A 23,907-nucleotide genomic window follows, 5' to 3' on the forward strand; every position below is an offset into this window, starting at 1 on the left:
TCAGTAGAAATTTCACGGAGGCTACCGAAAACACAAAAGAATATTTTCACACTGGCAGGCCTTGCTATTACTGAGATAATGTTTCATTCCTCCTCCTCCCCAGCGCGCTTAACATTCGTTTCGAGATTAAAGAAGGATTTTTCATCGCAAGCCCCACGATGGGATAACCTCAGGTTACTGCGAAGTACTGACTAGCGCAGAGTTATAACCTTCTATGTATCAAAGTGTCATAATGTACGCTAGTTATTGTTAATTTTTAATATTACATGAAATATATCGCACGAATTTTATTTTCAGTTTACTATCTAACGAAGATTTAATTTTTGAAAATTGAGATGTATTTATTTGATTGATGTGTTTTAAATATGCAACATTTCTCAATATGAACTAAAAGATTAGTGCATATATATGCGTGACAATTTATGAAAATTACTGTAAAATTTCTGAAATTAAGGAGAAAAATTTTAATTGCTCAGGTAATGCCTTCAAAAAACAAGCTTAATTCTATGGCAGTTAAAAACTGATTAAGGTTAAACAAATTTGTAAGATGTCAGTATAAAATGAAACCATTTGATGCATATAGCTACTCTTCGGTTTAGAAGTTAATTCTTAAATTAAGTTTTGTTAAAAATTACTATTTTTAAATAAAAATGCAGAAATTAGGGAGAAATAATAATATAAAATTAAACACAAAAAAGTATGACGTTTGTAATGTAAATGGTTTGTAATGAAAATAAGGCATATTAAACTGCACTCTAGCCTTTGCAAGTTTTCTATTTTTTCCGCCTAGTTTGTTTTCTACATCAAATTTCAGTTGCAAGCAGATTAATAATATGGAAGAGAATTTTGGCGCACATTATATTTTTTTTTATCTATTTCAAAAGAAAAGTCTTTCATTGGCTTATGTGAATACTATTCACGCGTATATTATTTCATTTATATTTTAATCTTTTTTATAAAAATTATAAATTTTATTTTCCTACAAAAATTTCTGAACTTTTAGTTATGTTGCATCTCGCCTTAAAATTGCGGAAACAAACTGTAAACTATGTAATTACACTTTGGCCTATTTGGCTTCTAAGGGGAATGCCTCCACTTGGCGGTTCTTTATTTGCTTCACATTACTCGTAAAGGAATAGTGGAGCAGTTGTCTCCATTTATTCTAACCGTGGAGGTAGGAAGTAACATCGATGATTCTGGGCTTCTGGCTAATTCCATTCGGAATGTCAATAAGCACCAGACTGCCATCTAGTCATCGCGAAATTTCAACGCACTTTTGCACCATTCTTTTTATCTTCTTCAAACTTTATAAATTATATGGGAACTCACAGCAGCGCTCTGCAAATTAAGAATAAAATGTAAGTTTTTTTCTTTGTAAATTGAATGCTGGAATGCTTTTTAAATTTCGTTGAAAATATATTGAATATGCATTCTCTACCACCACTAATATTATAAACAGCTGTGTAATGGATAAAGATTAAGCTAGATTTTGTTGTTGACCACCGAAAAACCGCAGTTCACGATAACTGCAGCGATTTCCTAGATGTTGCTGTGGTATTTAAATCAGAGTGCATGAAATGGATCGTTCTAGTATTATCCGATGCTTGAACGAAGCTCAGGTTTTTGTGGGCTCCTGGGTTTAACTCTCATCCCAGTTGAATACTTTGAATACTTGGATCTGTTTCCGAATGTTGTCGATCGTGAATGAAACATAGAAGTGATAAGCATTGAAGTAACTTATGTACAGTATCTCACAAAGTGATGGGACACTTGCGATTTAAAAAGGAAACTATAATAAAATAAATTAAAAAAACATGTAAAAATTTTTTGTGGGTGTGTTTCATACTCAAATTTAGTAACAATTATTACATAACATACATTTTCTCAAAATATTAATTTAATAAAAATACAATTGTTTAGAACGGAGCAAAAAATGGCTCACATAAGTGATGGGACACCATTATAATACTACTACGTACTACAATAAAGATATTTTTGGGGTTTTTTGTTTTTCTCTTGGCAATAATTTATAAAATCGTCTGCAGTATTTCTCTCGAGTTTGTTGTGGAATTTTTGTGTTTTTTAGCCGCACAAATGCGGCCATGAATGCTAAACAAAAAGAACATTTTGCCTGAAATTCAAAAATTAGTTATTAATTTGCATATTGACCATGGAAAATCTATTAGAGAAACTGCTGAAACAGTTAACTTAAGTCATTCAACAGTTTTCAATATCATTAAATGATATAAAAAGAATCATATGATTCAGGATAAAAGAACTGGCCGACAATCAAAGCTATCTAATGGAATAAAGCGAATTATTGTTCGAAATATTAAAAAAAAAAAATCCAAGAATGAGTGCTCCTAAAGTATACTTATTTACAAGCATTATATGGAGTAATTCTTAATCCTGAGACTATTAGAAGAGTAAATTGATCTGTAAATTGATCACGGTAGAGCAGCCAGGAAACAATTCTTCGTAAGTGAAAAGAATAGAAAACTCAGACTGGCTTTCGCAAAGTCCATCATAAATAAGAATTCTGATTACTGGAATGAAGTTATATTTGCTGATGAGAGTAAATTTAATATATTTGGTTCTGACGGTAGAATCTTGGTTTGGAGAAAACCCTTGGAAGAATTTCGCAAACAGAACTTGGTGCCAACAATAAAACATGGTGGAGGAGGAGTTATGGTATGGGGGTGTATGTCGTCCGCTGGGGTTGGTAATCTTGTTTTTATTGACAGTATAATGGATCATTACAAGTATATTGACATTTTAAATCAAAATTTGAAATCTTCAGCACGAAAATTGAACCTTCATAACGATTTTAAATTCTACCAGGACAATGACCCCAAGCACACTGCCTTGAACGTAGACCCTGGCTGCTGTATAACTGTCCTGAAGTAATAAAAACACTACCACAATCTCTAGACTTAAATCCCATAGAGAATATTTGGCAAGAATTGGAATCAAGAATTCGCAAACACACCATTTCTTCAAAACAACAATTAAAATCAGTGCTTCAAGAAGAATGGGGGTAAAATCACTCTAAAAATCACAAAAAAATTAGTCGAATCCATCCGAAGAAGATTAAATCATGTTTTTAAAGTGAAAGGAAATCCAACAAAATATTAAATCCTTTTAAAAAGTAAAATTTTTGGATAAATATTTTATGGAAAAGTATGTGTCCCATCACTTATGTGAGCCATTTTTTGCTCCGTTCTAAACAATTGTATTTTTATTAAATTAATATTTTAATATTTTGAGAAAATGTATGTTATGTAATAATTGTTACTAAATTTAAGTATGAAACACACCCACAAAAACGTTTTACAAGTCTTTTTAACTTATTTTACTGCAGTTTCCTTTTGTAAAGCACAAGTGTCCCATCACTTTTGTGAGACACTGTATGTCGTAGAAGGGCCTTGAGATTCAATTCTAGTCTGGGAAGTAGAATAAGCAGCATGGCAACGGGAACGTCGATTTAGGATGATTACTATCGGAGAGTGTCGATCGGAGGAACGCGCAGGCAGCAGTGGTGGCGGCTGGAGACTGAATGAGTTGAAGTCAGGAAAGCATCGAAGTTGACCAGGAGAAGAGCGTTGTTAGGAGTGCGATAGTCATGTGTGCTAGGGGAGAGGGGCTAAGGCTCTTTTCAGTCCATACTAATTTTGAGGTAAGGCCGAATGGTAGTGGGGGGAATTATCCCCCCCACTACCAGCAGACCCCATGAGGGAAGTCTGCTGGATTTAGAAAAATAAATGGAATTTTTATTTTTATTTATTTATATTTATTTATTTATTTTTTTGTAGGCAGTCAGCTAAATTTTATTTCAAAAGAATTAAAGGCAAAAAGCTTTAGTATTCACTTAAGGAGCATAACTAGGTTTAAGCAATTGGATATACATAATTCAGTTAATTAAATAACAGCAAAGTTATTTGTATATATAAGTTTGTTTTTTTTTTTTTTTTTTTATTCGTGTTCAGGTTTGTTGAGCTCTTCTATGATAAGAAATAAGATATACATTTTATCCATTTGAGTTTCTGTGAATGTAAGGTTATTGAGATTTTTCTTGAGTAGATTCGTTAATTTTGTAAGTTGTTGCCAGCCGAAAAGAGATTCAATTTCACACATGACTTGGAATAATTCAAGAAATCCGGACGTGTTTGGGCTTTGTTTATTTTTGAAATTAATTGAAGCTGAGGGCTTGTTTGATGGAAACTGTTCTGCTTTATGGCTGTAAGTGGGAGCTGGTTCTTGGTTGGTTCATAAGATAGGTTGTACAGTATGTGTTTTTGGATTTAATATTTCCAAGTAAAGTTTCCTGGGGCCTTGTGTAGTACTATTTCATGGTTTGGGGAATTTTACACACCCCTATAAGAAGCAGGATGAGAATTTTGACAGTTGGCACAAACTGGATTTTCGATAAAACCTTTATTGGGGGCATTCTGCAGATCTGTGGTCCCCAGCGCATTTAACGCAAAGCGGAGATAGAAAACAATTGTCAGATGAATGATGCCATTTCTGGCAGTTATGGCATTGAGGGATGAGGTTCTTATTTATATATTTTTCAATTTGTACAATAAAAAGTGACATGTGAGTGATATTGTAAATTTCTTCAATGTTGGAAGTAGGTAATAATTGGATTTGGAATAGGGGCATAGGCTGCCGAGTTCGGTTTCTGGTCATTTGTGTGATTTTGTGAGTTTTGAATCCTTGTTGAATAAGAATTTCTTTTATCTCTTCTGTGTCCATGTCAATGGGGAGACCTTGAATTACCACTTTTATTGGCTTTAAGTGTCTAGCGTTTATAAGGTAATATTCAATATTTTTTTCTTTAAGAAATTTTGTCAAAATACGATGGTCATCTGGTGAGTTTGGTATAATTTTTAAGAATTCGCCTTTAATTCGGCCTAGGAATTCAGCTTGTGATTGTTCTGCAAGTTGCTTCAGGTATGTGTTGTACTTGACGTTTTCTGGTGGTTTCACCATAACGGGGGCAACAGACTTGGATGGGGGGGAGTGGGTTTTTGCGGGGAGGATTTATTATCTTGGTTAGTGGGAGTAGTATCAAGGTTCTTTAATATTAAATTAGATTGAGATGGCATGTTGGTATTTGCATTATCCAGTGGGCTAAATCTGTTTTTAGTGGTGATGTGGCTAGAAGCGTCTTTAGGGTTAGCTGATTTTTTTAATTTGCTTAAAGGATCGGTTTGGCTTAATGAAACCGTCGTTTGTTTCACTACAGTTGTCTGAGTTTTCAGAGGTGTCATGTTGTTTCCTTTTTGCGTCAATATTACTGTCATTATTAACCAAGATATCTAATTTACTTTTTATAGATTTAGATGCGGGTGTTTCTTAGTGGTTCCTAGCACACAAGGACATGAAATAATCGCACTTACCCTTGAGGTGCTCCCTTTCAGACTTCATTCTTCGGATATTTTGTAGCATCAGTGGAGTATAGTTATCAGGTTTCGAAACTGCTCTATTGGCATCCATTTGCTTCTTAATTGTCTTGGTTTGCTCAATTTTAGCGTCTAACTCGTGAATTTGTTTTCGAATCTGCATGACAGCTAATTCCGGTTTCATGTCCATCAATTCCGTTTCCGAAGCGGTCGAGGTATCCATAGTGTCTTGTTCTTCATCACAATGTATGCTCCAGTCGGTAACATGCTTATCCGGCGGGATAGCGGCGCCGGTAAGCGCTGGATCATGGTAAGAAAAAGCGACATAGGTAAGAATCTATAGGAATACATAGGTAAGAAAAAGCGACCTTCACCCACGAGGGCTGGAGGCAGAATCTAGTATTTTCCCCGTAGCGTCTTCGCATGGAGGTTGAAGTAACCTCCCTTTCCTACCTCCATGCGTCTTCGTTCTGCACATGGAGGTAGGAAAGTGACCCAGACTTACTTCCTACCTCCATGGTTCTTCAGGGGTGGGGGTTACGCCTCACTCATACGCAGTGATAGTCTGCCATCTGCTATACCAGCCAGTCCGGACGGAATTCTGGTTCCCAGTTTTCAGTGGCTCTCTGGCAAATTCATCAGTAAGCGGCGTCGCGTTCCGCAACACTTTTGCAGTAAGTTCTCTATTTATAATGTGGTTCGTTATTAACAAAAAGTGTCTTCTACTAAAACGGACTATTGTAACTAATAGTAACATAGGATGGTTTATTGTTGCCTGCTATACTGCAAAGTTTTCCTTTAAAAAAAAAAAAAAATTACGATTTTCGACGGATAGCATTTCCATCCGTTTCATGTAAATATAAATTTAATAAAAATACATAATACAAAATTTCTTAAACAAAAGCCATCATCACGTAAACTTTTAAAGCTTTAATATTCTTTTGATATGTTTCTTTCCCTCAGCTTTTGCATATAAATAAGCTTCTTAATATGTGTGTGAACGTGTGTTCAGCTTCATGTCATTTTTCGTCTTCCTGAAAAAAATATCATATTTTTTTTTTATCACACTGGAGATAATCTCTGTTTTCTGCATGACCTATTATATATATATATATATGAATTTAATGCCATTAAAATTTAAGAATGCATCCACGTATATATTTTATAAGAAATGCTAATTGTGTTAGCATTTTTACGAAAGTTATTACTTTTTAGTATTTATCTTTGATCCAGAAACATTTGAATAACTAGTAGTACTAGCTTTAAAAATGTATTTGTGTGATGTATGAATATGCTGTGTACGAATTTGTGTCTACTTGGTTGAGTGTATGGTGGTTGAACTTTAAGTAATAGAGATTCATGTCGAATCCATATATATATATATATATATATATATATATATATATATGTAATTAATAGAGGTAATACTTTCTGTTTTAGAGAATATGGCTTTATTTTTTAAAATATGCCGTCAATGATATCGAAATACTTCGTATTCAACACTGGCAGTCTCAAAATTTTATATTCCATTCGTACCAAACTAGTTGCTACAAATAGGTCGAAAACTTTGTTCCAAATTAGATACTACATTTCAAGTAGGTGGGGTCTTAAATAACTTTCGATGCGGTTTAGTGGATGGACATCAGTAAAATTAAAAAGTGTACTACAGGCAGTGCAACGTTGCATACTAGGTGTTCATTCTCAGTTTTTACTTTCCACAAATGTAGCACTTATTTTGGGACAATTTTATGGACACAAGTTTAGATGGTTCGCACGCTAATAAACCACTCCCCATTTTGTACGGACTATACCGTCCGTATTTCAGAAAGATCGTGTTTATGTGATTGAGACAAAGCCTATATGGCTGTCTGCCTAAGGTGAGGAATGCCTTCGTGGAAGAATTTCCATGATAAACTGACTCGTATAGAAAAGATAGACCATTGAATTTACATTTAATTAGCCTGCAGATTTTAAGAGATTATTGATCCCAGAGTCCTTACAAAATGGGGCGTGGCTTAAGGGTGTACGAAAGCTGGATTTTTGAATCTAATTTGGTAGTGATTTAAGGAGGGAATGCTTGGTAAGTAAAGTTGTTGTTGACTGATAACATAGCACCTTGAAATTTCTGGAACATGTGTGAGCGTATGATTCATTGTGATTAATGCCATACATGTTATTATTATATGCTGTAGGTGATATTGAAATACTTGGTATTCATCATTAACAGGCTTAAAATTTTATATAAGATTCATTGTGATTAATGTAATCTATGTCATTATTATATTATATGCTGTCGGTAATATTGAAATACTTGATATTTTTTCGAATATATGTAGTGTTGTGTTTACTCTTCAGAGCTCTAAATTTGCAGTATTTAAAATTTTACTTTTTTTACTATTTCCTAAAAAGGTATTTTGTATTAATGAAAAAATCTTCAGTACCTAAAACCAAATCTCTTTCAGAAATACTTTTTCTTATATGTATTAGCAAATTTTAGATCATCATTTATTAATTTCTTAATTACATAGTTCATAGTGGCTCTAAATTATTTTGCTGCAGAGGACAACTGATATTAATACGATGAAATTTTGCGCTGAAATTGTTTATGTTCTGAAGTTTACGTTCTTCTAACTTTGTACTATATAAATTATTTAAAAGTAACATGTGCTCTAAATTACCCTTAAATTAGAATAAGTAACTCTAATAAGTACAATTAAAAATAGCGTAATATCTAGATGCAAGCAGGAATTAAAATCAGAATCAAGTAGCTGACGGTTATATAGGGAAAAAAATGGGATAACCTTGAAATTTCATGCTTTCTTTCTAAATAAAAATATTTTTATAAAAAAGAAATGTATAATTTCTGACTACTACAGATTAATCGATTTAAACTTCGCATATAAGAAGACAATTATTTGTCTCGGATAGCATTTTGGTTATTGTAGCGGAATAGTTGCGGTCAGTAGAAATTTCACGGAGGCCACTGAAAATACAAAAGAATATTTTCACACTGGCAGGCCTTGAGTATAAGTTGGCCTTGATAGTACCAAGGCCAACTTATACTCAAGGCCTGCCAGTGTGAAAATATTCTTTTGTATTTTCGGTGGCCTCCGTGAAATTTCTACTGACCGCTAGATGGCGCTACTATTCCACTATGCTTTGCGACGTTACGAATGACAGAATGGTACCCGAGACAAATAATTAATTGTCTTGTTATATTCAGAATTTAAAAACGGGTTAATCTGTAGTAGTCATAATTATGCATTTCCTTTTAATAAAAATATTTTTATTTAGAAAGAAAGCATGAAATTTCAAGTTATCCCTTTTTTCTTATTTCATCTATAACCGTCAGCTACTTGATTCTGATTTTAATTCCTGCTTGCATCTAGATATACGCTATTTTTGATTGTACTTATTAGAGTTACCTATTCTAATTTAAGAGTAATTTAGAGCACATGTTTTACTTTTAAATTATTTATATATTACGAAGTTAGAAGGTAGTTTCAAAACATAAACCATTTCAGCGCAAAATTTTCATGGTATTAATATTACTTGTCCTCTGCAACAAAATAATTTGGAGCCACTATTAAATATGTAATTAAGAAATTAATAAAAGATGATCTAAAATGTTTTAATACATAAGAGAAAAAGTTTTTCTAAAAGAGATTTCGTCCTACTACTGAAGATTTTTACTATTTTTTAATTAATATGAAATACTTTTTTAGGAAGTATCAAAAAATAAAATTTTAAATAATGAAGATTTAGAGCTCTGAAGAGTAAACGCAACACTACAGATATTCAAAACAATACCAAGTATTTCAGTATCACCGGCAGAATATAATAATGACATACATAACATTAATCACAATGAATCTAGCCTGTTAGTGATGAATAAAAAGTATTTGAATATCACCTACAGCATATAATGATAACATGTATGACCTTAATCACAATGAATCATATACTTCCTCTGTCTCAAATTAGTTGCTACATTTGAGTACTGATTATTGATACTGAAGACTTTATGATTATGTTTGCACATTTTCCAGAGATTTCAGGGTGCTACGTTATCAATCAACAACTTTACTTACCAAGAATTCCCTCGTTATATCAGTACCAAATTAGGTTCAAAAATCCAGCTTTCGCACACCCTTAAGCCACGTCCCATTTTGTAAGGACTCTTCCATCAGAAATCGCTTAAAATCTTCAGGCTAATTGAATATAAATTTAATGATCTGTGTCTCATCTATACGAGCAAGTTTACCTTAGAAATTCTTCCACGAAAGCTCACCTCGTCAGACAGCTTTCGAGGCCTTGCCTTAATCACATAAACACAATCTTTGTGAAATTCGGGCGGTATAGTCCTCACAAAATGGGGTGTGGCTTAAGAGCGTGCGAATCCTTTAATTTTGAGTCGATAAAATTGTCCTAAAGTAAGTGCTACATTTGTGGAAAGTAAAAACTAAGAATGAAAACCTAGTATACAGCGTTACATTCCTTGTAGTACATTGTATAATTTTATTGATGTCGATCTACTAAACTGCATCGAAAGTTATTTATGACTCCACCTACTTGAAATGTAGCAACTAATTTGGGAGAAACTTTCGACCTAAGAGTAGCAACTAGTTTTGGACGGAGGGAATATAAAATTTTGAGACTGCTAGTGTTGAATACCAAGTATTTCAATATCATTGACAGCATATTTTAAAAAATAAAGCCATATTCCCTAAAACAAAAAGTCTTTCCTCTATTAATTACATATATTATAAATATGGATTCGACATGAATCTCTATTACTTCAAGTGCAGCCACAAAACACTCAACCAGATAGACAAGAATTCATGCATCACACTCATTAAAATGAGATATGAGCTTTAAAATTTTAAAGCTAGTACACACAGCATTCAAATGTTTCTGAATCAAATATAACAAATACGAGAGCTAAAAAGTAATAAATTTCGCAAAAAGTTAACGGAATTAGCATTTCTTATAAAATATATACGTGGATGCATTCTTAAAGTTTACTTGCATTAAATTCATATATATATATATATATGATAAGTTGAAATATCATTTATGCTAAAAACAGATTATCTCCAGTATGATAAAAAAAATTATGATATTTTTATTTCAGGAAAACGAAAAAATTATATGAAGCTGAACACACGTACACACACATATTAAGAATCTTATTTATGTACATAAGCTGAGGGAAAGAAACATGTCAAAAGAATATTAAAGATTTAAAATTTTGGGTGATGATGGCTTTTCTTTAAGAAATTTTGTATTATGTATTTGTATTAAATCCGTATTACACGAAACTGATGGAAATGCTATCCATCAGTTTATACGAACATATATATTACTATATGTTGCGAATAATAATTTAAATACAATCGCAAAAAATTTTTTGAAGGAAGAAAACTTTGCAGTATAGCACGCAACAATATGCCATCCTATGTTACAATTAGTTACACCGGCACGTTTTAATAAAATACACTTTTTGTTAATAACGAGCCACATTACAAATAGAGAACGTATAGCAAAAGTGTAGCAGAATGCGAGCGCCGCCTAGTGATGAATTTCGCGAAAGTTACTGAAAACTGGGAACCGGAATTTCGTTCAGTCTGGCAGGCCTTGTGTATAAGTTGGCCTTGATAATACTTACGAAGTTCACTCTGCCACATCTAGATGGCACCATATGCAGCGAGTTTCATCGATATACTTCTCTTCCAGGGACTCTTACTTTAACAGAATCAGGTCCTTCCGTTTTACCCAGATTTTTAAAAACTTACTTTTGATTACCTTGGCTGGCGAAATACGCTCTGAATAAACTGAGATATTCACACGCGTAAATAAGCACTTCACTTCACTTTAAATTTACATCCTGGCGAGAAAATGTGAGGGGAAGTTGAGAAGTCTAGAATAGGAATCAAATTTAAAATAAATTTGTTATGCAAAATAATGAAAACCATACAACCTAACTCTTACATAGAATATTAATATCTTTATACCAGTTAATGTAATGTTAATGCATAACTTTAATGCTCAATCTAATCGAAGAGGGGAATGCACATTTTATCTTATGCATGTATTAATGTAATGTATGTATGTATGTATTATTATTGTATAATGTATAACGATGTAATACTAGTTATAAGTTGCTCAATTTGGACTGGTATTGCTCTGTAATATGTCTGTAGAGTTTAGGAACTTTTATTATTGTATGTAATAATATATCGAATGCACTATTAATGTATATTGTATTAATATATCGAATGTGCCTTTTATGTAAAGCATGTATTAATGTAACGTATGTATTAATGTATAATGCATGTAGTTATAAGTTGTATGATGTGCACTGGTACTGCTCTGCAATATGTCTTGTAGAGCTTAGCAAATTTTATTATTGTAGGTATTAATATATTGAGTGCACTATTAATGTATAATGCATAATGCATTGATATATCGAATGCACCTTTTATGTTATGTATGTATCAATGTAATGGACGTATGCATGCGTTATTAATGTATACTATATATAGCTATAAGTTGCATAATGCACACTCCAATATTGCTCTCCAATATATCTGTACAGTTCAGGTACTTTTGATTATATTATATGTTTAATATATCACGTGCACTATTAATGTATAATGTATTAATATATCGAATGCGCCATTTATGTTATTTGTATGTATTAATGTAATGTATGTATGCATGTAATACTAATGTATAATTTATATAGTTATAGGTTATACAATGCGCATTGATACCGCTCTGCAATGTCATTAGAGTTCAGGAAAAATTATTGTTGTATGTATTAATTTATCGTCCCTGCGTCGACTATTATAATAGTGCACTATTAATGTATAATGTAAAAAGATGTATCTCTGGTAATTCAACATAGTAACAGCACTTTTTCATGTAAGTATCTCTATATTGTCATATATTGTATAATAAGCATTGGTATTGCAGGAATCCGCAATACGCCTGTCTTCCACCATCTGCCCCTGTTTGCAATATTCTTTTTCTGGACAGTTGCGGGATTCGGACGATATCCGAATAGTCAGGGTAAGCCGCCCGGGAGCCCAGAAACTGCTCTCACCTGTCACCTGTTCATAGGTTATCCCATACTATTTCTTCCTGTTATTTACTCAAGAAGCAGTCACTGCCAAGTAATTGCTGTTTTGTCAAAACAGATGTTATTTTATTTTGTGCATAGAATTTTCTTTAACATTTCTGCATACATGTATTGTGTTTCGTAGTTTGCAAGCTCACCAGGTTGCGGATTCGGCAAACTTCTTCACGTGTTTCCGGCCAGCTTTTCCACTTCCCTGTCCTTCTGCAGCTGCTCCAGACATGGCTTGCTGATCACCGAAGCTTAGGGCTTCACTTCTCTTTTTCTTTTACATCGCTATATCAACTGGAGAAGCTTCATCTTCAGTTTTACATACGTCAGGACACTAAGGTGATTCATTCAGGAATCTGGAAAGAGCAGGAGTAATGAATCTCTCGCTGTATGCCAGAATAACCAACAAAGTATCGAAATACCACATAGTTCGGTGCATATAAGCACTCTTCACGTGAAAGCTCATGGAGTCATTCCTAGACTTTACCCTCTCTTAGCAAAGGAATCGGCTCTGAATCTGGCCCGGAAAAGGAAATTTATTATTCGGCCAATTATTGCTTACGCAGCTCCTGCTTGGGTAAGGGCGAAACACAGTGACTTCCTCAGAAAAACAACAGAACAAATTCCGGAAACTAAGTACCGTTTTGAAGAAAAAAAAAAAAAAAAAAAAAAGTAAAACAATTCTTTCGAATCCAATTTTATTTTTACATGAAAATACATGCCTTAAAAATTATTTTTCAACATAGTTTCCGCCAAAGATCAAACACTTGTCATAGCGGGTGACCGGTTTTTGTATACCATCGTCAAAGAAACTTCCCGTCAGTTTCGATAACCACGACCCCACAGCATTTTTCGTGTCATCGTCAGATCCAAAGCGCTTGCCACCAAGCTCGCGCTTCATCGATTGCTGTTTCAATTCTGGTGGGAAATGACACACTCAAGTTTCATCACCTGTCACAATTTGGTTTAAAAAGTTTCCTCCCTCATCACTGTACCGCGTGAGAAATGTCAGGGCACTACCAAGTCGCATTGTTTTGTGAACATCAGCGAGCATTTTTGGAACATCAGCGAGCATGCCTCTGAAAGAGTTGTCATTGTGAAGCGTCTGTTCTCATGAATTGCTTCATCAACTTTCCTTACCAAATCATCGGTGACAACAGAAGGCCGACCACTCCGAGCCTCGGCGTGGACATTTGTTCGACCTGCATTAAACATTCTTACCCACTTTCTCACCATTCCATCACTTATCGCGTATTCACCGTAAACTTCTGTCACTTGACGATAAATTTCGGCCGGTTTAAACATTCCTAGCGATCAAAAATTTAATCACGGCACGGATCTCACAGTCAGCGGGAGAAGTAATTGTCTTAAACATTTTGAATGTGCACAGCAAATTGAAAACACAACATAGAGCAACCAAAATGGCGACAATTGAAAGTCAGTGAACAAGAAAGACTAATGCACATGCGCAGGACGCCTACCACAGCGCTGCGACGGCGCTAGAATGAAACGGTACTTAGTTTCCGAATACGCTACGTATATTCGAACTGAAAACCTACATCGGGATATAAAACTGGATATCATCAAGGACTATTTTCGGATGTTAAGCGAAAACTTCTTCATAAAGGTTTCAAACAATAGGACTGCAAATTTCAGTGAGATACTTAATTATAAAACCATCGTGTCTTCTGAAAAGCATCAAATGATCGTCCTCGACCAATCATCGTGCAGCAATCTCACGAAACAGGTATTATGACTTAATTTTTATTTCCAGCTCAGGATTCCTTCCTAAATGCCAGAGCTTAAATTGCGCCGGAACCCCGCTCAGATACTTTTTGGGATATTTTTTGGGCTCAGATATTTTTTTTTTTTACTGCTCAGTTTTTGGGAGATATTCCAGTTCTAGCCGGAGAGCACCGGAGCCCTAAATACGAAGGTGCTTCTTTTATGTAACTGAAAAATTATTTCAGTATAAATTTGATTTAGAAAATTTTATTTTTAGCAATGAAATTACATAAAAAATAGCTTATTAAATTTTAATTTATCTCTTTACATTTTATTTAACTTTAATTACTTTAATCTTGAATTATTTTAATAAATAATAATTAATTAAGTATGAATTGATTAAATAATAATTATAAATTAAATACTAATTAATAAATATTAATTGTTAATATCAATTAGATAATTATTAATTAATTTGACACTCATTAGCAATTTAATTATTAATGATTTTAACACTCATTTTATTTATTTATTACTTTTGCTGCTCTTTCCTGGCGGTCTTCCCCAGGGTTCCGGCACGTCTAGTTTTAGAAGTTAAGCCCTGATTATAACCCAAGGGGATTTCTTCCTATAACCTTGGCTGTGTAAGGATGCAAATTGAGGTTTTTGAGAAATTCAAGCTACGTTCTTAAAAAATTAAAATATTTTTTTTTCTTTTTTAAGTCGATATTATAATGTAACAGTTTAATTCTCTCAGTAATAGCCTTCTAGTTAACAAATTCCGTGACCGCTGACGTGAATTCACGTCATTTCAAATTCTATTCCTGGTTAACCCTGACATGAATTCACGTCATTTCAAATTCTATTCCTGGTTAACCCTGACATGAATTCACGTCATTTCAAATTGTATTCCTGGTTAACCTTGACATGAATTCACGTCATTTTAAATTCTATTCCTGGTTAAACCTGACATGAATTCACGTCATTTCAAATTCTATTCCTGGTTAACCTTGACATGAATTCACGTCATTTCAAATTCTATTCCTGGTTAACCTTGACATGAATTCACGTCATTTCAAATTCTATTCCTGGTTAACCCTGACATGAATTCACGTCATTTCAAATTCTATTCCTGGTTAACCCTGACATGAATTCACGTCATTTCAAATTCTATTCCTGGTTAACCTTGACATGAATTCACGTCATTTTAAATTCTATTCCTGGTTAACCTTGACATGAATTCACGTCATTTCAAATTCTATTCCTGGTTAACTCTGACATGAATTCACGTCATTTCAAATTCTATTCCTGGTTAAACCTGACATGAATTCACGCTATTTCAAATTCTGTTCCCGGTTGTTGCTGATGTGAATTCACGTCCTACTGTTTATAATCGAATGCTAAATCTCTTTAAATAAAACCGTGATACCATATCGTGAAAGGCTCTTCTTTAGGGTTTATAATTCGAGTAAAATAACAAATACGGATTACTGTTAGTTATAATGCTGTCTGGGGCAATTACTGGATATGGCTATAACTTTTAGCCTGTATTGTGGAAAAGGAGACAATTTAGAAACAAATATTTCACTTCTTTTGAGCATTGATGATCCCAAAAATTTATCAAGTGAGGCGAACACCTTACCATGATTCCTTATTGTAGGATTCAGGAAACATAGCAACACACAGTAGGAAAGAATCGCACAGTCGGGAAAATCAAAGTACCCATAAAAACGTTATAGAGTCTGCAAAACTCGTGGAAAACCTCTTGATACTTCATATATATGCAAATTATGTACAGTTTCCTTGTGCAAAAGTTACTTTTTTTTATCTATCACACTAAATAGAATTATTAAATTTTATTTTTCATCTTTGTAATCCCAAAACAAATGCAATATAATGATAAATAAACTGAACAAAATAATACCATGTGGTCTATTATTTACCTTAAAAGCAAGTACACAAATTATGAAAAATCTTTTAATTTAAACACGTCATTTTCACAGTACTGATATTTCGAAACACATACTGTAACTATTGCCTTCTCCTCAACGATTCAAGTTTACTGCAACTAGCTTGAGAATTTCATTATTTTCGCAGTATTATTATTAGTATTCCATTACTTAGAAATGTTTCAGCTGGATTACTTGGTTTTTTACAATTTGCTTGGTTTACTGAGTTCTCTCTCTGTAGAATGGTGTTTGAGACACCAGGGAGCCCGAGCCAAGGCTCTACCCCTTGTAGAACAGTTTGATCATTTCGAAAGGTAGTATGCAATAACCGAAAAATAAATCGAATAGGTTTTTTTTAAATAATTATTTTGTAAGGTCAGATAAGAATATTGTTAACGTATTAACATCAATGGAATTGTTGGTCTAAATTAGTGAGAGCAGAAAAGTCGAGAAACTGGTGACTGTTACAAGAATGAGGTAAAGCAAACATAGGCAAATTGAATCCATTAAGAATTATCAAGTACACAAAATCAAATATTAAGACATGAACTTGAAATAATTATATTCATATATCTATAACATACACAAAAGTGAGAGTGCATACAGAAAATTTGAAGTGTAGCAGATAAGAGGAATGAAAATAAATACATAAATTAACAAATTTGACAATTAACAAAATGACAGTTTAACATATGACAATTAACAAAATGACAATTTCATATGGCAAATTATTAGAGTTGCATATTACATGGTCCATGCATTTGGTTGGGCCATAGACCTATTCATATTTTCCAAACTGTTATAGTCGTAATCACAGATTTTAATACAGGGATTATCAATATTTTGCTGCCTTTCATGAAATTTTTTGTCAAGTTATAATAATGAGTGCGCAGTAACTCAATGCCTAATTCTTCATATATTCTATTATTCCTTACATACCATTCAGTATTTACAATTTGTCGTAGAACAGTATTTTGGCAGACTTGCAATCTTTTCCTATTAGTTTTCTTAGTATATGCCCAAACTGGACTTGCATAACACAAAAGTGGACGTAGAATGAACTTGTAAATGAGTAACTTGTTGTCAATAGATAATATACTCGTTCGAGCAATTAAGGGGTATAGTTTGGCTTTACGAACTCGAAACTTCTGGATAATAGATGTAATGTGTGGGGATGTCGTCTGCATACATAGCTAATGCTGTATCGTGTGTGGAAGGTATGTCGTTCACGTAAATATTAAAAAGTGTAGGTCCGAGCAAAGATCCTTGCGGGATGCCAGCCATGATAACATGGCTTGTGGAATTTGTGCCAGAGACGTGAACAACAAAGTGTCTACCAGTTAGGTAGGAATTAATAATGTTTATGATGTAGCCCTGGAAGCCCAGGATGTGTAATTTGTAAGTGAGGCCATCCAGCCGAACTCGATCAAAAGCCTTGCCAATGTCGAGGAATAAACCACCAGTCACTTTCCAGTTAGCCATTCCCTCTGCAATAGTTTCTACCACTCGGTAGAGTTGGTTGGTCGTGGAGAGATGTCGTCTGAACCCGAATTGATGCGGAATAATAACATTGTTGGAGTTTAGAAATTCGTTGATTCTTTTGAGTATGATAGCTTCACATATTTTGCTTATCGAAGATAATAGGCTTATTGGTCTATAAGATACAGGTTTACCAGGCTTGAGGATAGGTATAATCTTAGCTGTTTTTCTCTGCCAAGGAAAGTAGAAAGTATTGTCAGGTGAGGATAATATTGCAGATTTTAGTTAGCATGAAGATGGTCTTGACAGGAAATTTCTTGATCATGCTATTTGTGATGGCATCAATACCGTGGCTTTTCCTTTTTTTTTTTTTTTTTTTTTTTTTTTTAGTCTTTTGACGGTGGCATAGACCTCTGACGCTAAGGCTGGAAGTCAAGTCGTCATTCTAGTACTTGGTATTTACTGCTAAGAGTATTAACCAATAATTATCCGGCCTCAGCCACTAGCATTTTATTTTTGAATAGAGGTGCGTAAGCACCGTGCCCTCGGGCAAAAAAGAAACATAGGTGGCAAAGCAAGGTAAATTAAGGTGAGGTAACTATTAAAGTATAAATAATAATTTGCATACAGGGTAGGTGCATGGAGCTTAATTCGGTGCAGTAGAGAGGCGGTAATGAGCAGAGATACATGTGAGTAGTTAAAGTCACGTGATCAGAAGTTTTGATTCTGATTTGTGGGAGGTGAATTGCAAAAGCATTCGATAAAGTAAGGCTGGAATGATGTTGTCTGTGCATGGATTTGTTGAGAAGGTGTAGTGAAACTGGTGAACAATATTTTCTGTTGTAGTGTCATGAATGTTGTTTGTGCGAAATTGAGTTTGCAGATGCTGATTGAGTTTGCAGGCAGATGCTGATTGAGTTTGCAGATGCTGTTTACTAAGTTCTATTGATGGTTGATGTTTTATTGGATGTTTACCTAGATGTTTTACTGGTTGTTACTAATGCAATGCTTGCATGGGAATGATATACTTGCGAACAGACTTGACCGAATTCAACATAGTTTTATTATTGGACAAAGCAATTCTAGAAACAAAATACTTGCTTCACGCATGATTAGGAGTGCAATATACAGCCAATACTTCTGAAAGCATAACCCATCTTCAGACTGTGGACGATATAACGAAATGAGAAGGGCGTGTAATCTACAACAAAGCTAAAAAAAAAGTCGATACGCAACAACAAAACTTATTCCTTTAATCTGATTGACTGGGAACTAATGCGGAATTGATTATGATGATGATGATGCAGTATTGAAAAACCTATTTTTATAACAGAGAAAGTTAGGTAGGAATGTTTCCAAATTAAAAAGAGGAATTAAGGCGCTATTTCTGATTTAAAGTATAATTTACAGCTACATACTTTTTATCTTATATACACATACACACACACACACACACACATACACACATATATACACGTATAGTTTGAACAAACGAATATATCAAAAGTAGATAATTTAGTACATATATATGCATCTAATTACTTTACTTTTTTATTTTGATTACGTAATGAAAATTTGACTATAATAATGAAAATGACTAATTGATATCCTTGTTAGTTTTATAGTTTTATCAACTTTACAAAACAACAGAAAAAGCAGAATGCGTTTTTAACAATATTGTTTGCATTTTTTTATTAATTTATAAAATGTACAAAGGACACCAAATTTGTTTCGCCCGAGATGCTCAGAACTCCGGATCCACCCCTGGACATTATTTCTAATATTTTACAGAACTAATGTTAACTATATAGATAAAGCCATAATTAAATATAAATAAAGTTATTATTTAAAACAGATTGTGCCAGGTTGTCCAGATGGCTTACTAGAAAACTTCATAAAATACAGTTTCCTGGTTAGAAGGGTGGTCAGTAGTTTACATGGCTTTCATATTCCATTTCCTTGTCTTGGATTACAAATTAGGAAAACTGTTTGAAGTAACCAAAATGTTTGTTTCCCTAAATGCCTATTTCATAGAAAATTTCCCTAATCTGATCTAATCAAAATAAATATCGCTTTTTGGGATTCCAGTATCCGCTGATTCTCTTCCTCTACCGAAAGCGATATTTTTAATCCAACTATTAAGAAACTAGTAAACATTCTGAATAATAGCATCAATTGTTGCTACTCTGTTTCTAATTTTTACTCCATTGTACGAAATAAAGGAAGTATTATAATCTCGAAAAATTTCCAGTATCATATTTCAAAATAAAGGACTCTTTTTGTTTTCCGAAGGGGACTGTAAAATGGATTTAAAATGAATTCAAAAGAGATTTTCGTGATGTCTGTATGTACGTATGGTCGTACGTACGTAGGTATGTATCTCTCAAAACTCAAACACGAGTAGCGTAAAACGTAGAAATTTTGCATACGGGACTGCTATAACATTTTAGTTGTGCACCTTCCTTCTTCGTTGAAATCGACCTGACGAAACATATGTAAATATATATATGTATATATTCCCACTTACCGGCTCGGTGAGCTCAAAAGTTTAATTCTTATATGTTGATAAACTGTGCATTTCTTTTGCTTTAAAAGTAATTGGATTACTATATTGTTCTTATAGTCCGGTTACGTTTTTCATGCCTTTAATTAATCTGCGTGCAACAGTTGTAGAATTCTCAACAATTTAAAAGTAGCGTTAGGCCTAATGAGGCCACCATTTGTTTGCATTTGAAAGTCTTAGTAGAATAGTGAATTAAATCCGTTCTTGCACCAGCTTCAGTGTTTTTACCAAATGGAACCAAAAGTTAACTTTCAATTTTGTGCACCAAAAATTATGACTTAATGCGCGCTGGCCGAATTGTTTGCGTAGAAACTCTAATTTTAATTCTGAACTCTTTTTTGACTTTAGGTTGGTGTTTTAGGTTTTGTATGTGTTTTACAATATTAATAAAGGTGTTTTAGGTTTTTATGCATTTTTGTCTCACCGCGAAGTGAGAACTGAATTGATTGAATGAGAAATGTATTCCTAATGAAATTCGAGGAAATAAGTTTGAATAAAATGAAAAAAATTGTCTATAATTTAATAGGCTGTACAAGGAAGTCATGTGGTGCTACGTAGATATTTTTAAATAAGCTTCATTCTATTCTGAATATCAACCGTAACCCAGACGAGGACTCTTCAAATCACGGAGGTCAATTGTGCATCATCTAATTCTCTTCTTGCAGTTTATTTTCGGATAGTTCATTTGTGTACATCCCAGTTTAAGAAGTAAATAGGGATAACTGGAAAGCGCTGCTAAATAACTGCAGAGGATTGTCAGCTTAAATCCGAATTCAAACTATTCTAAATCCGAATTCATAATAATATAATACTATACTAAATCCGAATTCATACGTTCTTTTAAGTGTCCCAAACACATAAATCTGGAATGCTTCGTGCTTAGTGACCTTCAGTCATAAACAGACGACAATTTTCTTTTTTTATTTAACTGTTTTACTACAACCGCTGCCCATTAAAACTCTAACCATTTCACCATTATTTGGTTTGCTTTAAATCCTGACTGTTGATAATAAAACCGACGACAGTTTTCCTCTTCTCTCAATTTTGTTTACATTTTCATTTTTCCCCAAGCAATACAGCAATTGCTCCTTAGTTAAAAAGCGTTTAACTTCTTTACGATTTGACTTGATTTGCCATTGATCTCATTAACCATTATTTGGTTATTATTATTGATTATTAATTCATATGAAGAATGTTGCATACTGTGATTCAAATTAAATCTTCAGGATTTTTTTTTCTAATATCATTGGGCAAATGAGCTGTTGAAACGCCTAAAGACATTGAAAATAGAATTTGAAATTCACTACGGGATGTTTCATATTGAATGAGACAAAAAGAAAGCATATCTGGGAAAGCTGTAATAATTTTATTTAGATAAACCAAATTTAAAACGAAACTATTCTTATCCAAGTATCTATAGATATTCTATGTGTGCCCGTTCAGTGACGCGTCAAATATCTACATTATTATTTATTCATTGGTATTACAGTTCCTGCCACACTGTGACAGAATATTTTTTGTTAATGATTCGAGTAGTTCAGTTGTTCGCTGCTTAAGTTGCTGCAAATCCTGGGGAAAGGAAGGCACGAACATTTTGTTTTTAAAAAACCTTACAGGAGAAAAACACAAGTCAGGAGATCTCAGTGGCATGCAAAGAAATGGCATTCGCTTGACCCAGCACAGACAATCCAGCGATGGGGTAGAATATCATTCAGGTATTCTTTCTTTCTTATTACGTGCTCCGCCTTGCATTACACGGAAAGGGAAAGATGCCCCGTGGAGGTCTTTTTTTAAGGGAAACTGGCTCGTATCCACGTTGCACATGGGAAAAACCACGAAAACGCACATGCAGGCAGCCCGTTCGCCGGGACTCGGACCTGGACCGAACTACCAGTATTCAGCGGCTTTTACCGCTCGGCCGCTGGTGGGCATCATTCAGGTATTGGCGTACGTTTTTGTGCCAATGGGGTTGAGCACCGTCTTGCTGTTCAATGAAGCCAAGAAGCGTTTCCTCCAACTGAGGCAACAACCACTCTGATACCATATCCTGGTAACTGCAGCTGTTAATCAATTTTTCAACAACAACAACAACAAAAAAGGATCAAAACACAGCTGTTGGAAATGGCGCAGTTCGTCTTTGGAGAATCACGCTCATGTTCAATTACAATATGTGTTCTTTACCAAATTTCGTGCGAAGAAGTCTTTAAACAACGATAAACAATGATGTTTTGACCTATACCAAAACACAATACGCTTTCTTCTGTATGGATGGGGCCATTTTCATTAACACTGCAACCGTCGGCGATTTCGTAAGCGGAAAATTTTTTTCCGTTGCCAGATAAAACTTGTACATAATTGCAGCTTCAGTATTAATTTGTTTCGGCTTAATCAATTACAGAATTTTTACTATGCTATTATTTTCGTTTCATTCAATATGCAACACCCTGTATAGCATATCGTTTTGCCAATGCTACTTTCCCGCATATATTTACAGCATCTGTCAACGAAAGCTGGTTCATCTGCGAGTTTTTAACTCTTAAAGAATTTATTGGAGAACAATAACTCCAGTTTGTTGATGAGAAATCTGAATCAGCTCAAGGCGATGCCTCCTAAAAAATCTTTTCATTGTGTAAGAAATTATAGTCTTCTTCCGTGAGTGCTCTTCAAATGTAAATGGTAGATCACTAATGTACACTCGCCATGTTGCCAAAAAGTAGCTGATTAAATGGACTGAAGAAATATTTTTGAAACTGCTGTACTGGATCTACTGGAGCTTCATCACACAGTTCGATTATGTCATTTTCTTAAATCAAAGCGGATATAAAGTAACAATTTAAAAAATAATAGCAATAGCATAATAGATGCAAAGTAAAATTAAAAGCAGATGCGATTTCTGGATAACAATATAAAGAATTAGTTTGAAAATTGGAATATAAATTAATTAATTAAATAGAGTAAAAATTATCCTTTTCAAAGGAAATTGCCAATATATAGCCAAAAACAAATTAGTAAAATTATAAAGCAAAAAGGTAAGAAACCGTCCTGCTTTTAAAAAGCAAATGGTTTCACCATTCATTTATGAACATGTGTATCTCATTTCTTCCCAGCCAAAGTCAGGTATTTATTTTGTAAGTATGTTATACATGCAAGATGCAATACTTACCTTTAACGAAGCAATTAATGTTGTTTCGAATTTTGTACATAAATAGTTAATTTTAGTGAAATTATATGCAAAATGTTTGTATTTCTTTACTGTAATCTAACATGAAAAATATAAAATAGTGAAGCTTTGCCGGAAACGGAAGGATGCAGGGCCAAGGTCTATTTAATATTGAGTAAATAGCCATTTCGCTAATTCGACGAGATATCACCAATGGCTTTCGCCACTAATTTTTGTCGCAAAAAATGGCCAGCATTTGGCGACATTTTCCTCCGGCCCCTGTATCACCGTAATAGGTATTGCAATTGAATAAATGGAATTGATCACTATATTAGTTGCAACCGTAATTCGACCCTCATATTCGCTTTATTAATTTTGAGAAGCATAAAATACTAGAAATATCTGGTAGCCGGCTGAAAACTATATAAGCATTTGCTGTCAGTTGCTGTTGTTAGCTGTTAGTTCAGATATCTCCGGGTTAGCTAGCTTTCTCT

Source organism: Stegodyphus dumicola, chromosome 11, assembly GCF_044657685.1.
Source record: "Stegodyphus dumicola isolate Sdum_Otavi_A_Nest chromosome 11, ASM4465768v1".
NCBI lineage: Eukaryota > Metazoa > Arthropoda > Arachnida > Araneae > Eresidae > Stegodyphus > Stegodyphus dumicola.